Here is a 14,819-nt window from a genome sequence, read left to right as displayed (position 1 = left end):
CCCTTGATTGAAATGATGAGAGGGGGTAAGAAACAATTTAAGTGGACTATAGGAGTAGATAAGAGTTTTAAACTATTGAACTAGAATTTTACAAAGCAACCTATTTTAGCACTTCCATATTTTAACAAGGTATTTCAATTAGACTATGATGCTATTGGTACTAGAATGGGAGGAATTTTAGCCAAGAAGGTAGAGTTGTTGCTTATTTTAGTGAGAAGTTAAATAATGCAAAAAGAAAATATCTTTTTTATGATAAGAAATTTTATGATATAGTTAAAGCATTGAAGAAGTGGAGACACTATCTTCCTCCTAAGGAGTTTGTTTTGTATACTAATCATCAACCTTTGCAACATTTAAATAGTCAAGGAAAATTGAATCAAAGGCATTTGAAGTGGGTTGAGTTTTTGCAAAGTTATACATTTTTTTTAAAATGCAGGAGTATGAAGTCCAACAAAGTTGTAGATGCTCTTAGTAGAAGAAAACTTTTGCTGACAAAAATGTAGATTGAGGTAGTTGGGTTCAGGGAACTCAAAAATTTGTATCAAAATGATCCTGATTTTGGTGAAGTGTGGAAGGCTTGTACATAATATGTTACACTTGATAGAATAAAGATGTTGGATTTCATGATCGAGATAATATGTTGTTTAAAGGAATCCAATTGTGCATTCCAAGAAGTTTAATGAGAGAGAATCTCATCAAGGAGAAGCATAGTGGAGAATTGGTTGGACACTTTGGTAGAGATAAAACCATTGGTTTGATTTTTGAGAGCTATTATTAACCATAGTTGTAGAAAGATGTGAAAAAATTTGTATATAGTTGATGAGTATGTCAGATGGCAAAAGGAGTGAAGTAGAATATCGGTTTTATTAGCCATTATGTATACAAAGAAACCATGGGAGGATGTCAAAATGGATTTTATTTTTGGATTACCAAGGACTTAGTGAGGGCATGCTTTTATTTTTGTAGTGGTTGATAGGTTTTCAAAGATTTTACATTTCATTCCCTACAAGAAGACTAGTGATGATGTTCATGTGGCATAGTTTTTTTTCATAGAAGTGGTGAGAGTACATTTTTTGCCAAAGAGTATAGTTTCAAATAAAGATACAAAATTTGTTTGAATTTTTTGGCATACATTATGGAAGAAAATGAAGATAGATTTAAAGTTTAGTTCATCACATCATCCACAGAGTGATGGATAGACAGAAGTTGTGAATAGGAGTTTGGGAAATTTGTTGAGATGTTTGGTTAGAGATAAGACAAAAGGACAGGATATGATTTTTACCATAGGCACAATTTTCATATAATAATCATGTCAACAAGAATACTAGTAAATCATCATTCCAAATTATATATGGGACAAGTCCCAAAAATGGTTCTGAATTGAGACAATTTGATAAAGGAGAGATAGGTAGTATGGAAACAAACGATTTTGTTGAACATTTGAAGAATATCCATGAGGAGGTGAGAAAGAACATTATAAAGATGAATACATAGTATAAAGCTAAGGAATATGTGAAAAGGTTCCATAATAAATTTCACATTGTGGATGAAGTCATGAAACATTTGAGGAAACAACATTTTCTAGTGGGTACATATAATAAGCTAAAGATGAAGTTTGGACCCAACAAGATAATGAAAAGACATGATTATGGAAATGGCTATAAAGTGGAGTTACCTATTGAATTGAATATTTCACTAGTATTTAACATTTTAAACTTGACAAAGTATTATGAAAGAGGTGATGAAGATGAAGTGGCAGAAGCACATTGGAGCATTCTAGTAGCTAGTTCAGCTACAATGGAAATTGAGGAGATACTTGACAGTCATGTTGGAAAATCGTAAGGAACAAAACTTCTTAAGAATGCCTAGTCAAATGGAAAGGGAGGCTAGTAGAAGATTCATTATAGCTAAGAAGGGAGGAGGTTAACCATCTTGGTTTTCCTCTAAACAACTGATATGTGATAGATTCATTTCTCAGATTACCCAAAGTGTATGATGTAGGAGCATCCTGGATGTGAGGGAAATCTTACGACTCCCCAAAATATTTTTATTTTCAGCCTTTTCTATTTTAATCAAGACTAGTAGATGGGAGGCTACTATTTTTTAATGCTTACTATTTTTAGTAAGCTTGTCATATGAGCTTAGAATGTGTTGATTTTCTACATGAAGGTTCATTTTAGAATTATAAGCCCACCATAAAAATATCATTACTCCAGCTTCAATATTAGAGAAGTTATTGTAAATTTACAATACAAAATTTTGGAGAAAAATATTTGAACTCAATTTTGAAAGCCTTAGAGGCCCTGGATGAGGTTTAAAAACTTGATACATGGGTTCTTTCATGCATTTAATCTTGTGGATTAGGAGCTGAGGTTTTTAAAAAGTTGTTATAATAGCTAATCCGAGGAATGGTTTGAGAGTTGTGGCCTTCCAAAGTTGGGCTACCCAAAATTTATAAAATAAATGTCAAAGAAGTATTTGGCCTACTCTATACATATTTTTAGGGTCTATTAACCCTAGATATTAAGTTGGAGTATCCAGAACCTTCCTAGGTGACATAAAATTGTCTATTTAAGAAAAGCCTCAACATTGTCTAGGACAACTTTGGGTGATTGTTTATAGCTTTGTTGTAGATTACTATAATGAAGTTGCTCATGTGGGTTAGAACATTGTAATTGTGAATTTTTTAATTCCACATTTTTTGCAATAATAAGAAGCCCCTATTTTGTTCTTGCAATTGCAATTGTTTCTTTGTTTCTATTATGTGTTATGGTATTAAGGGGAGTACCCTTCATCAAATTAGTAATGTAATTTTTAAAATAATAATTGGGAATAAAATGAGTGAATATAGTAGAGATGGGGAAAAAAATCAAGAAATATTTAGGAGTTAGTAATGACAATTCAATTTAACCAATTTGAAATTCATTGTCAACAACTACTCAAAAGAATAACCATAGGGTCTTATTGTTAACTAGGAAAAATATAAGAAAGGTTATCATTGAAGTGAATTATTTAAAAATTATGAATTTTTAAGAAGATGTGACTTTGACAAGGTGGTAAGGTCAAGATTTAATTTTTTTAACTAAACACATCTTAAGAAACCTTGACAAATTGACATTTAGACACACTTATTGAGAGGGAAATCATGTCACCAATAGGTTAGCAAGTATGGAGAAATTTATAGATAGATTCAAAATTTGAGATAACCCTCTATACATCCTTGTGGAGGTGTACAAAGTGATCTATAATGTTCTCGCTCAAATTTTGCATTACTTATGTTGTCATTATTACTATTTATAGACGTTCTTTTTGCCATAGAATTTCTATGAGCTAGAGTGTCATTTTGATTTTTTAACTTAATGTTACTGAAAAGAAAAGATTGAATTTTTTTTTAATCTTGGCATCTATGGAATTTTTAGTTCTTGAATCCATGTTTTTGTACTTCATTCATCATAATAGAAGGATGAGAAGAGACCCTTATTAGATTGAGCCTAATGAATAGGTAGAGTACCAGAAAGATAAGAAACACTATGAGATCCTTGAGAAGGATGATTGAAAAAAAATATCATGTGCATTAAGGGATACAATCTAGAAATTTCACAAAAAAAATTAGGAGTCATGGGATGGTGGGAAGATCATGGTGGGATGTGTTACATTTTTCATAACTCAAAAGTCCATCTCTACCATCGGTGGCCTAAGCATGAAAGTGGTCAAGATTCCAAGAAATAGTGATATGTCATTAAAGGACTTTCTAGAGGGATTTAAGGAGCTAGATGAAAAATTCCCTAAATTGCATCATGGGTTTAAGAAAGAGGCAATGAAAGGGGCTTTGGAAGGCCTTGGTCAAGGTTCTCATCCAATTTATCACCTACAAAAGTAGGTACAAAAAGCTTCACTCCCATAACTTCCCTATGTTGAATTATTTCCACATGAAGGATTTATTATATTTTCCTTTTTGGATTTACTCATCCCTTTCTCTATCTACTCAAAAATGTAAAGTAAAAGGCCCCCTTGAAAATCATCAAGGGATTTTATTTAGAACCTATGGGTTGCACTAGAATTTAACCTTGTAGTCCTCCCCTCATGTTTTTCATGAGATAAATAAGTATGTATTGAAGGTTATTTCCTCCATGGTGAGATAATCACACAATCTTACTACTCCCATGATTTCTTCTAGTTCAAGGGTTAGGACACTACCTCCCCATAAATCCAAGAACAAAAATGATTAGCTCCTTGATATCAAAGATGAAAGAGAGGATATTTTAGAGGACTCAAAAAAAGGATCCTCTTCCACTAAAACTAATTGGTGTTGGAGTCTCTAACCATTGTTCTTTATAAGTATTGATCACTTAGTCATTTACAAGGAAAATTCATACAGTCATCACAACAACTAATCTACTCCTTATAGGCTAAGTCATGTACATAAGCAAGTATTTACCAAACTCTATAGAAGTTCAGTAAGTTTATTATCATTGAATATTTTCTATATGAGAAAATCTCAATAGTCACCAAGCAGATTTCAAGAATACAAGTATCAAGTTACATAGTGTATTCCAAGCTCAATACAAATCGAGTGAAAAAAATGCCAACCTATAGGAAAAAATAAAGACCAAGCAATGCATAGTTACATAAAGGTCAGAAATTAAACAGATTATGAGGTAAAACACTTTTCAAGCCAACTTGGAAAGAAAATTTAATATATGCAGAGGTTGTTACACCATATTTAATATTTCTTGAGGGTGTTATAGATGTATTATACTTTAATGATGTGGATTACATATCTTTATGTTGTGTGATCAATGTTTCAAATGAAGAGGCTATTATGGAAGAATCTATAAAACCCTTTATGAAGCTCTTTAAATAGAGAAGATTTTAACCTAGATGGCTTCATGTGCAAGAGAAAGAAAGAGATAAAGAAAAATAATGGATAAATTTATGCATGTGAATAAGGATTGATATGTGAGTGAAGGATCAAGATTAGATTAGAAGTTAGTGAAAGGACTTTTTATTACTTAACAGAGCAAAAGACCTATTCAAATAAGTGAAGTGAAAAGGGAAGAAATTTTTATCATACCACAGAAGAGGATCAATTGGTAAGGAGAAGAATAGAAACCAACTTAGAGAGTAAATTAAGAGTCAGGTACTGAATAAGTACTAATTGACTTGAATCAGGGTAAATCTCTTAGTAGAGTGGTCTTAACAAATCTTTGCACATATCATAACAAAGTCTTTACTTTTTTGTAAGTGTTAAATCCTCTAACAAGGTGGGACCTAGAAGTTTCTTAATCTTTTAATAGGGCAAACCCCTCATAGATAGATCATATATTATGATCAAACATTGTAACCATAAAAAGTTAACTTTATTATTGTACTAGTGAAGATTTGTGGGTGTCAACCCCACCCTAGTTTTACCTTCACCTTAGAGGGTTTCTAGATTAAAAAAATATTATGGTATGTATTTATTTTCATGCATGTGATAGATCAGACTTACATGTCATAATAGATTTACATTACATGTTTACTAATAGATCTGAATGAATTGGTGAAAATTTTAAAGTATTTAAGATTTTGATTCACCCCACCCTTCTAGTATCTTATTTATCATATTTATAGCTCCATCAATCAACAATTGGACCACAAAGAATTTTTCCCAATTATTTAATCTTCTTTTCTTAGGTTCTACAATGTACCCCTCCCCACCCATGGTGGACTTATGCTACTTAAATAATGATGTAGGAGCATCCTAGGTTGCACTGTTATCTTGGATTTTTTTTAGTTTTCTTAGTTTTTGTCGACTTGCAATGTCTTGCATTACCAAGTTCTCAATTGTTGTTGAGAAATTAATGGATGTTGAGCCTCATAGTTGATGTCGAGTTCACAGTGGTTGTCGAGTGTCTTTCATTGTTGAGTGTTCTTCGGTTGCCAAGTCATCCTTTGTTGTTGAGTGCTATGTGGTTACTAAGTTATCCTTTGGATGCCAATTTTGTGTGGTTTTTGAAGTTCACTTGGGTGTCAAGTTTGTGCGGTTACTAAGCTCATGTGGTTTTTGAGTTTGTGTAGTTATTTAGAATTATTGAGTGACAACATTTTCTTGGTCCTTCTTTAAACAAGTTTTCTGTGTAGTTTCCTATTCGAGCTAACCTTTGCATTTAATATTGTGATAAGTAGTTAATATTTGATGTGAGCCAACTTGTGGCTATGCATGCATTTAATGTAAGGTTTATGTTTGTAATAGGTCAACCTATGGCCACACAAGTATTTAAGGAGGTTTAGGATTGAGTTTTAGAGAGGAGGGAGAATTTTAGGAAGAGGGAAGCATATTATTTGGAAATTTGAGTTTTGAAACTGGATTGTGCAGCCTAGATGTATTTTTATCTAGTTGCAACCCACAAGGCATTACAGCTAGGCATGTATGTTGATTATTTGATGAATCCATAAAAGAAAATGTTATCCTACCTTATTTGGTGGTTATTCTTTGTGTTTCTTTCCATTGTGTTAACTCCTACAGGTGACTTGAATAGCTAGGTGTGCCTTTGGCCCTAGTTCTCCATTGTCTCCTTGTGTCAAGTGGTATCTAAGTCGAGGTTTGTCCTTGTATTATTTGGATCATGTAGAACCCTAAGTGAATTTGGTTCTATGGTTGAAAATCTACATATATGACCGATAGCTTGAAGAGGGTTACAATCTTATAGGAACCTAATTGTCAAAGGTGGTTCGAGGTAGAGGAAATGTTGATAATGCAATATTACATACATTGAGACAAATTGCAAATAGATTAGATATTGTGGAAACAACCTAGAGGAGATGAGCACATCTTGATGTTGTAAGTGATGATGAATTAGTAGCACCAAACTCAAATTGAGAACCTGAGGAAGATCAACATGAAGCAAGATTGATGAGAAAATTGACTAGGGCACATTCAAAGCCTATTGTAGAAGTTGTTCCTTATCATGGAAAATTGGATAAAAATGTTGTGTTATATTGGATCTCTAATATGGGTAAGTTCTTTGAGTATGAAAACACTCCTAATAATATGATGGTGAAAATTGTAGTCACTAGGCTAAAAGGAAATGCCTTACTATGGTGGGAGTATTTACATACTGATAGACAAAGGAGGGGAAAGGAAAAGATAAGAACTTGGGTGAAAATGGTGAATAGGGTAAACAAAAAATTCCTTCCCGCTGATTACGAAGTTAGCTTGTGAGAAAGATGTAACATTTGAGACAAAGAGACATGAGTGTGAAGGAGTATATTGTGGAATATTATAGATTAGACATTAGATTTGGACATGTGGATGATGATGTTGATAAAATTGCAAGGTATCTAAATGGACTAAGATCAACAATTCAAGATGAGATAAGTTTTTCAAACTTGGAAACTATAGAGGAAGCATATTAATATGCCTTAAAAGATGATGAAATATTGACAAAGAAGCATGAGCAAAGAAAAAGAGGTAGAGGTGGTAGATTCCAGAGAGGTAGAGGTAGATCTTATGGAGAAAGTGATAGATCTAATAGTTTTGTGCAAGATAAGGGAAAGTCTAAATGGAAGAATGATGATAAAAACAAGACTAAATGGAGAGGAGATAATTCTTACTAAGGAGGTACTAGTTCTTATATGGAAGATCTAATTCTTATCTAGAAGTGGTGTTTGTTGTAATTGTTTCAAATGTGGTAAAGAGGGACATAGATCCTTTGAGTGTAGATCCTTTGAAAGTGGACTAGGTAATAGAAATGTATTAATTCAAAGAGATGATGAGGGTTCACCAAGTGGACCTAATGTTGGAGAAAATGTAATGGTGAGAAGAACCTTATTTAATAAGTGAAGTGATGAGGAACCTATCCTTAGGAGAAGTCTTTTCAAGACTAGAATGTAAGATGGCTAGAAAATGTTGCAAAGAGATCATTGACAATGGAAGTTCTAAAAATTTGGCATCAGAAGAGTTGGTTACAAAGTTATAGTTGCAAAGGTTGAAGCATCCTAAACCCAATCATATTTCATGTATCAAAGATGAGCATAAGATATTGGTACATGAACAATGACTTGTGAAGTTCAAGATTGGACATTCCTTTGATGAAGTTTTGTGTGATATTATTCCTATGGATTTTTGTAATATTTTATTGGCTAGACCTTGGTAATATGATAGATATTTTGTATACGATGGAAGATTGACTCAATATACTTTTTGGGTGAATGGAAAGAAACAAATATTGTTTCATTTGATTGTAAGTCCAAATGAGGGTAAGTGTACTACTATAAGAATCTACATGGTCTATAGGAAATAATTTGAAAAGGAAATGAAGAAGAATCAAGTCTATTTTTCCATAATCCCAAGAAAATTGAGTTGTGCTAGTAGTAGTCAAGTGCCAAAAAATAGTGTTAATTGAGTACCAATCATAGGTGATTGATTGATAGTAGAAATTGGTAGTATTGACCGAGTTCGATTAGAAATTGTAAAGTTTCTAAATAAGTATAATGATATTATTATAAAGAATATACCTAATGGTTTACCTTTGATGAGAAGTATAAGTCATTGTATGGATTTGATTCCTAGAGAAAGTTTGCTAAATAAAGCACCATATAGATTGTCACCTATAGAGAATGAAGAACTTAATAGATAAATGCATGAGTTTTTGTAGAAAGATCTAATCAAAGAAATTTTGAGTTTATGTTGTATACCTATTGTATTAGATCCTAAAAAGAATGATGAATAGAGAATGTGTACTAAGCCTAGGGCTATTAATAAAATCATAGTGAAATATAGATTTACTATGTCGAGGATGGATGACATAATGGATTGTTTGAATGGAGCAAATTATTTTACAAAGATTCATTTGAAAAGTGGTTATCATCAAATTATAATTAGAGAATTTGATGAATGGAAGATTGCTATCAAGAAAAAAGATGGTTTATATGAATGGTTGGTTATGCCTTTTAGTTTGTCTAATGCACCTAGTGCTTTCATGAGGTTGATGAATGAAGTTCTAAAACTATTTTTGGGTAAGTTTGTGATTATTTATTTGGATGATATTATGATATTTAGTAAGACTAAGGAAGAATATCTTGAGTATTTTAGACAAGCATTGTAGAGATCAAAGGAGAGAAGCTAGTGATTAACTTGAAGAAGTGTTCTTTTATGCAAGAGGAGATTGTATATTTGGGATTTGTGATTTGAGCTTATGGTTTGAGAATGTAACCTAAGAAGGTTAAAGAAATTTTAGAATGACCTGTACTTAATAATGCGAGTGAAGTAAGATCTATAGGAAGTCTATAAGAAATTTGAGTGTTTTTTTAAATTTTATGACTGAGACAATGAAAGGACATAAAAAGAAATTAAAATGGACACATGGATTTGACAAGAGTTTTGAGACTTTGAAACAAAAGGTTGATGAATTGCTATATTGGATTTATCTAATTTCAATAATGTATTTCAAGTTGAATGTGATGCAAGTGGTAGTGCAATAGGAATTTTATTAAGTCAAGAAGGAAAACTTGTTGCTTTCTTTAGAGAAAAGTTGAATGATGCTAAAAGGAAGTATTTTGTGTACATCATCAATAGTTGTATGCTATTGTTCAAGCCTTGAAGAAGTGGAGATATAATTTGATTCCTAAGGAGATTGTGTTGTATACTAATCATAAAGATTTACAGTACTTGGGAAGTCAACATAAATTGAACCAGAGACATATGAAGTGGGTTGAGTACTTGAAAAGTTTCAAATTTGTCACTAAACATTAGAGTAAAGTTACTAATAAAGTTTTTGATGCATTGACCTGAAGATGTTCTTCATTGACTAAGATAAAGGTTGAATTTCTTAGTTTTGATTAGATGAAAGAGTTGGATGATACTAATCCTAATTTTTCTAAGTTGCAAAGAGAGTGCAGAGCACCAAATCTAGTAGATCACATAAGTAAGTATGATGAGTATTTTATTCAAGAAGGCATGTTATTCAAAGCTATTCAATTTTGTATTCCTAGAAGAGCTATGAGGTTGAATTTGATTAAGGAGATGCATAGTGGTGGATTGGCTAGACATTTTGGAATTGATAAAACATTGATTTTTTTGAAGGATACGTATTATTGGCCACATATGTATAAGGACATTTAAAAATTTGTAAAAAGTTGTGGAGTTTATCAAATTGCAAAAGGATTAAGTCAGAATACTAGTCTGTATACACCTATTGTTGTTCCTGAGAAACCTTGGACTAGCATCAGTATGGATTTTGTTCTTGGATTACCTAAAATAAAGAAGGGGTATGATTCTATATTTCTTATTGTGGATAGATTTTCCAAGATGGATCATTTCATATGATGTAAGAAGACATTAGATGCTAAGCATGTTAGTAAAATTTTCTTTACACAAATTGTGAGATTGCATGCATTACCAAGAAGTAAAATGTTTTATAGATACAATAAGTGTGTTTGTTACTATGGAAGACTTTGTGGAAGAATATGGGTACTAAGTTGAATTTTAGGTCTACATTCCATCCATAGACATATGGATGGACATAAGTTGTGAATAGAAGCTTGGGTAATTTGTTGAGATGTTTAGTTAGGGATAAGCCAAGTAATTGGGAGATGGTATTAGCACAAGATTAGTTTGTATATAATAATTTTGTGAATAGGAGTATAAGGAAGACAAATTTCGAGATTGTTACTGGAATGAAGCCTACAAGTATATCATTTTTGAGAAATGTTGCCAGTGAAGAAAAGATAAGTGATGTAGGTGAAGAATTTGCTAATTTTATCGAGTCTTTACATAAGGAAGTGAAGTTGAGATTGTAACAAAGTAATTAGAAGTATAAGGAGAATGTTGATAAGTCTAGAAGACATCATAATTTTGAAGTTGGTGATGAGGTGATGGTTCATTTAAAGAAATGAAAATTTCCTATTAGAACATAAAATATGCTAAAGATAAAGAAGCTTGGACCTTGTAAGATCTTGAAGAATTTTGACAATGGTAATGCTTATGAAGTTGACTTACTTGATGATATAGATATATCTCCTATATTCAATAGTGTAGGCATAAGTAGCTTCCATATACTCTACCTCTATGGCAAAAAAATTGACCTCATCTTGTCTCTTTCTCATTCAATTGATTAATCTTGGCTCAAATGTTTCATAATTTTTTTTAATGGTTTCATTAGCCTTTATTGTGATATGCATCACATTAGATAATGTATAAATATTGAGGTTATATGGTACATTTTCTATTAATAATGTAACAAAAGGGTCAAAACATAAACTTACATAAATATTTATAGATGTTATTAGTATTGTTCAAATTTAATGTTTTACAAGATTCCTTTATGTACATCCTTCCAGTCTTGTTTCATTTTGCATGGAATTTTTCATGAAAAATTAGGCTCTCAGTACGCTATTCTTGTATAACTATACTCTACTCAAAATTGTGCATTGTAATCCTTTCAATCAACAAAATTTATGCATGGCATCTTGCATGGAGTTTTTGTGCCTTTACATGAATTTCATGTTTTTTGGGAAAATTATTTCTCTCTTTTCTTTTAAATGGTAAAGGAACTTTGAGGACTTTGCATCTCCATAGGTGTCATTGCTAGAGTTATATATGCAACTAGTTCAACACAAAATTAGTAGTTAGCCATTTGCACACAATCATCCATTAGAATAATTTCATAAAGCACTGATATGTTAATTTTGAGGACTCAAATATGTGGTTATTACTGAATTGGTAACAATGTATTGAAGACATTGGAGAAAGAGAAAACAAAAATATGTGATATTGTATTGCTTTGACTTGACATTTAGTGTGGATATTTAAGCTGATAGACTTACCACCTACCAAATGTTTGTAGGTTTTTTCATATTTCCTCATAGTGTTATGTGGTAATAAGTGGATTTGCCAGCCACTAGCACCATAAAATGTTGTGTTTTCCATTGTATACTAGTTGATGAAAATTACATCTCCTAAACATTTGGTGATTAAATCTAATTAAAGATGACAAATCTAGATTAGCACATCTGTATGAGAATATCATAGGTAATAGAGAATACAAGCTTATAGAAAATATTTCTAGATTTATCTATGGATGTTGCATTTATCTAAGAAAGGAATATTGGGATAGAGAAATTATTTTTTATTTACTTGTGAAAATTTAGATAATTTTTATTTTGAATATTTGGATTTTATAGATTCCTATTTAGTGATCTTAGTGCTATAGATCTTGAAGCTATAGATATAGGAGGTCTCCTGAGCTCAAGGATAGGTATAGGAAAATTATTATTCGATCACTTATATACAATTTTTTTCTATTAATCAAATTATATATTATAGATAGGAGAATTCACATTAGATATTATCTAAATGACTAATTAAAGAACTAAATTAGAAGATGCATTTAGTTAAATTTTATTACAAGAAAAATGGAATAGTCAACTAATTGTAGATGGTCCGCAATAGTAAATTATTATGTCAAATCCCTCAACACACGCAAAATGTTTGATAGAATGTCTCCATGCAATGTTCTTATAGAATTGTGATGCCTTCAAAATAAGCTGATAAATATTAGGGCCACAAGAATGAGGTGGCGGTGGAGGGAGGCATACCAAAAATAGGTGGCGAAGTTGGCATGTGAATGTCACTTGTAGCTTTAAATGGAGTATCATTGTGTATTGGACAACCCATGGAAGGCTTGGGGGGTACCTTTGCAAATTTTGGGGCCCTCTTTTGTACTCAAGAAAGTTTCATTTTTATGATTTTTGGTTTTTGACTTGGATTGTCACATGGGGAGTTAGTTTGGCAATCTCTAGATTCAAGAGCTTCTAGCATATTCTTTCTTGTTAAATTCTCTTGTCTCACATCTTCACTCAATGATTCTATTTTAATTTTTTCTCATTCAGTCTTGTTATGTTTTACATTTAATATCATTATCTTTTTGCAATGCTAACTAGTGCCTATATTTTGAGCTAGGCTTTGACACAAGTCTAAGGAAAACTACCACACTAATTGATGAATCCTTCAATTCTGTAGATGTTTCTGACATGTTACTCATATCCCTTTAAGATTAACCAACTAATGACATTTATGCACCATGTGCCTCAAGAAATTTCATTGGTATATCATGGGCATCAAGTAATGTGCTTGATTTAGACTATGTCCTTATGTCAGAATCAATTTCCTTTTAAAGAAGTCAATGGAACATCTAACATTGAACATCTGTGTCATGGGCTTTTTGTCTAGATGATAGAATCAAGCTAGAATTTTTTGTATCTAGTTTGTCTACTAGATGGACTATCCAAAGAAAAGTAATCAAAATCAACTCTCTCAAAAGGTGTGGATATCCTAGATGATGCACTCTCAAAGTCATTATCTATGAGCTCTTTTTGATGCAATGTAAAAACATCTAGCCTAGTGCATTCTAACATAAGCTATTTTGCCTTCTCTTACGATCTTGGGCTCAAGCTTTTGTTGAGATCGCATGTAGTCACTTTCCCTAGAGGAGATTTGTAGTTCCTCAACTCATAGCATAGGCATGCATTAACTCATCTCAAATAAACTAATTCCTCAACTTCACTAAATCAATTATTTTGTACTCCTATTTGCTTTGATAGATATTTATTCTCATGCATCAATAAATTGACCTCCTCTCTTTCCTTCTCAATAACCTTTGTCTATAGTTTAAGAAAAAAATTGATACCTTTTGTTGGAACTAAAGAACCACATTAAATTCATAGACAATAATTCAAACACAAAGTTATAAATTGGAAAAACCTTATGACTTAGATGCAACCTAGATAGACCTAGAGAAATATAGATGGAAAATGTACCTCAATAATTTTAGAAAGGGAAGTGAATTTTTCTTCTACATCGTCTAGTTTCACTATGAACTCCTACTTTTCTCATTGTAGCTCTTTCTTGGCCCTTCTTAATTCATCTACTTCCACTTCTAGTTCTTTCAACTACTGTAATTTTTTCTTCAATTCAAAATTCTTTTCAGGACCATCTTTCTCCTTATCTTCATCAACTGTGATTATTTATTGAAGCATATTCCTAGCCATTGGAGAAAGCATCCTGCTCCTTATCTTCACTGATATTTGGACTATTCTCAATGTCAAAAAAATTTCATGGCTATCGAAGAAAGTAAAAATAGTAAAAACATATGCCATCAATATTAATTTTGATAAATGATACACCATCAATGTCAAATCAATAATTCCTCAAACATAAATGACATTGCAAAATAAATTGAAGAACTCAAGAATTATGCCCTTTTACCTACAAAATGGTGGTAAAAAAAAAACATCTATCTTTGAAAACATATGTCCTCTTCCCCCATGTTTCTAAATCCATAATTCCCATGTCCCATCCAACCCAAATCCTGCATGTAATTCCACATACTTTCATCTTAATGTCCAAAACCATCATCTCAAACCCCTACCCATATCTTGACCTTCACACAATCCTAATCTTCCAAAGTCACCATCATTTGCACACCATTTTTCTCAAATACAAAAATAAAATGATCTAATCATGAAAAGTCATACACCTAATGCCATGTCAAGAACTTGTTTCAAAGCATGCCATTATGGATTCATCCTCTCCTTTAGATCTAATCAATTCCATATCCCATAAATCCCTTACCCCTCAAAATACATTAATCCCTCTTAATCCATTTCATGATCCCCTTCCTAATCAACATCAAGACATTCCCTCTACTGCACCCATTTATGATTACATTCCATCTCAAGAGCTAGCATCCATAGATCCTCCACTTCATAAAGATGTTCCTTCCACTTCATCCAATAATACTCATCCATGTCAAGATCAAATCAATCCATCTCATGGT

The 14,819-nt window shown here is 32.0% G+C and overlaps 2 pseudogenes; both read right to left on the bottom strand.

The window, feature by feature from the left end:
• Positions 1–13,154, bottom strand: part of LOC149541477 (uncharacterized) — a 51,681-nt pseudogene extending 38,527 nt beyond the window's left edge.
• Positions 13,155–13,227: 73 nt separating this feature from the next.
• On the bottom strand, positions 13,228–14,031 carry LOC149541476 (protein CHUP1, chloroplastic pseudogene; annotated as a pseudogene).
• Between the last annotated feature and the right edge of the window lie 788 nt (positions 14,032–14,819).

This window comes from Cupressus sempervirens, chromosome 8 (assembly GCF_028749045.1).
Source record: "Cupressus sempervirens isolate cs-2001-9-10 chromosome 8, ASM2874904v1, whole genome shotgun sequence".
Classification (NCBI taxonomy): Eukaryota; Viridiplantae; Streptophyta; class Pinopsida; order Cupressales; family Cupressaceae; genus Cupressus; species Cupressus sempervirens.
The sequence above is the reverse complement of the archived record's forward strand: the minus strand, read 5'-3'. Positions and strand labels throughout refer to the sequence as shown.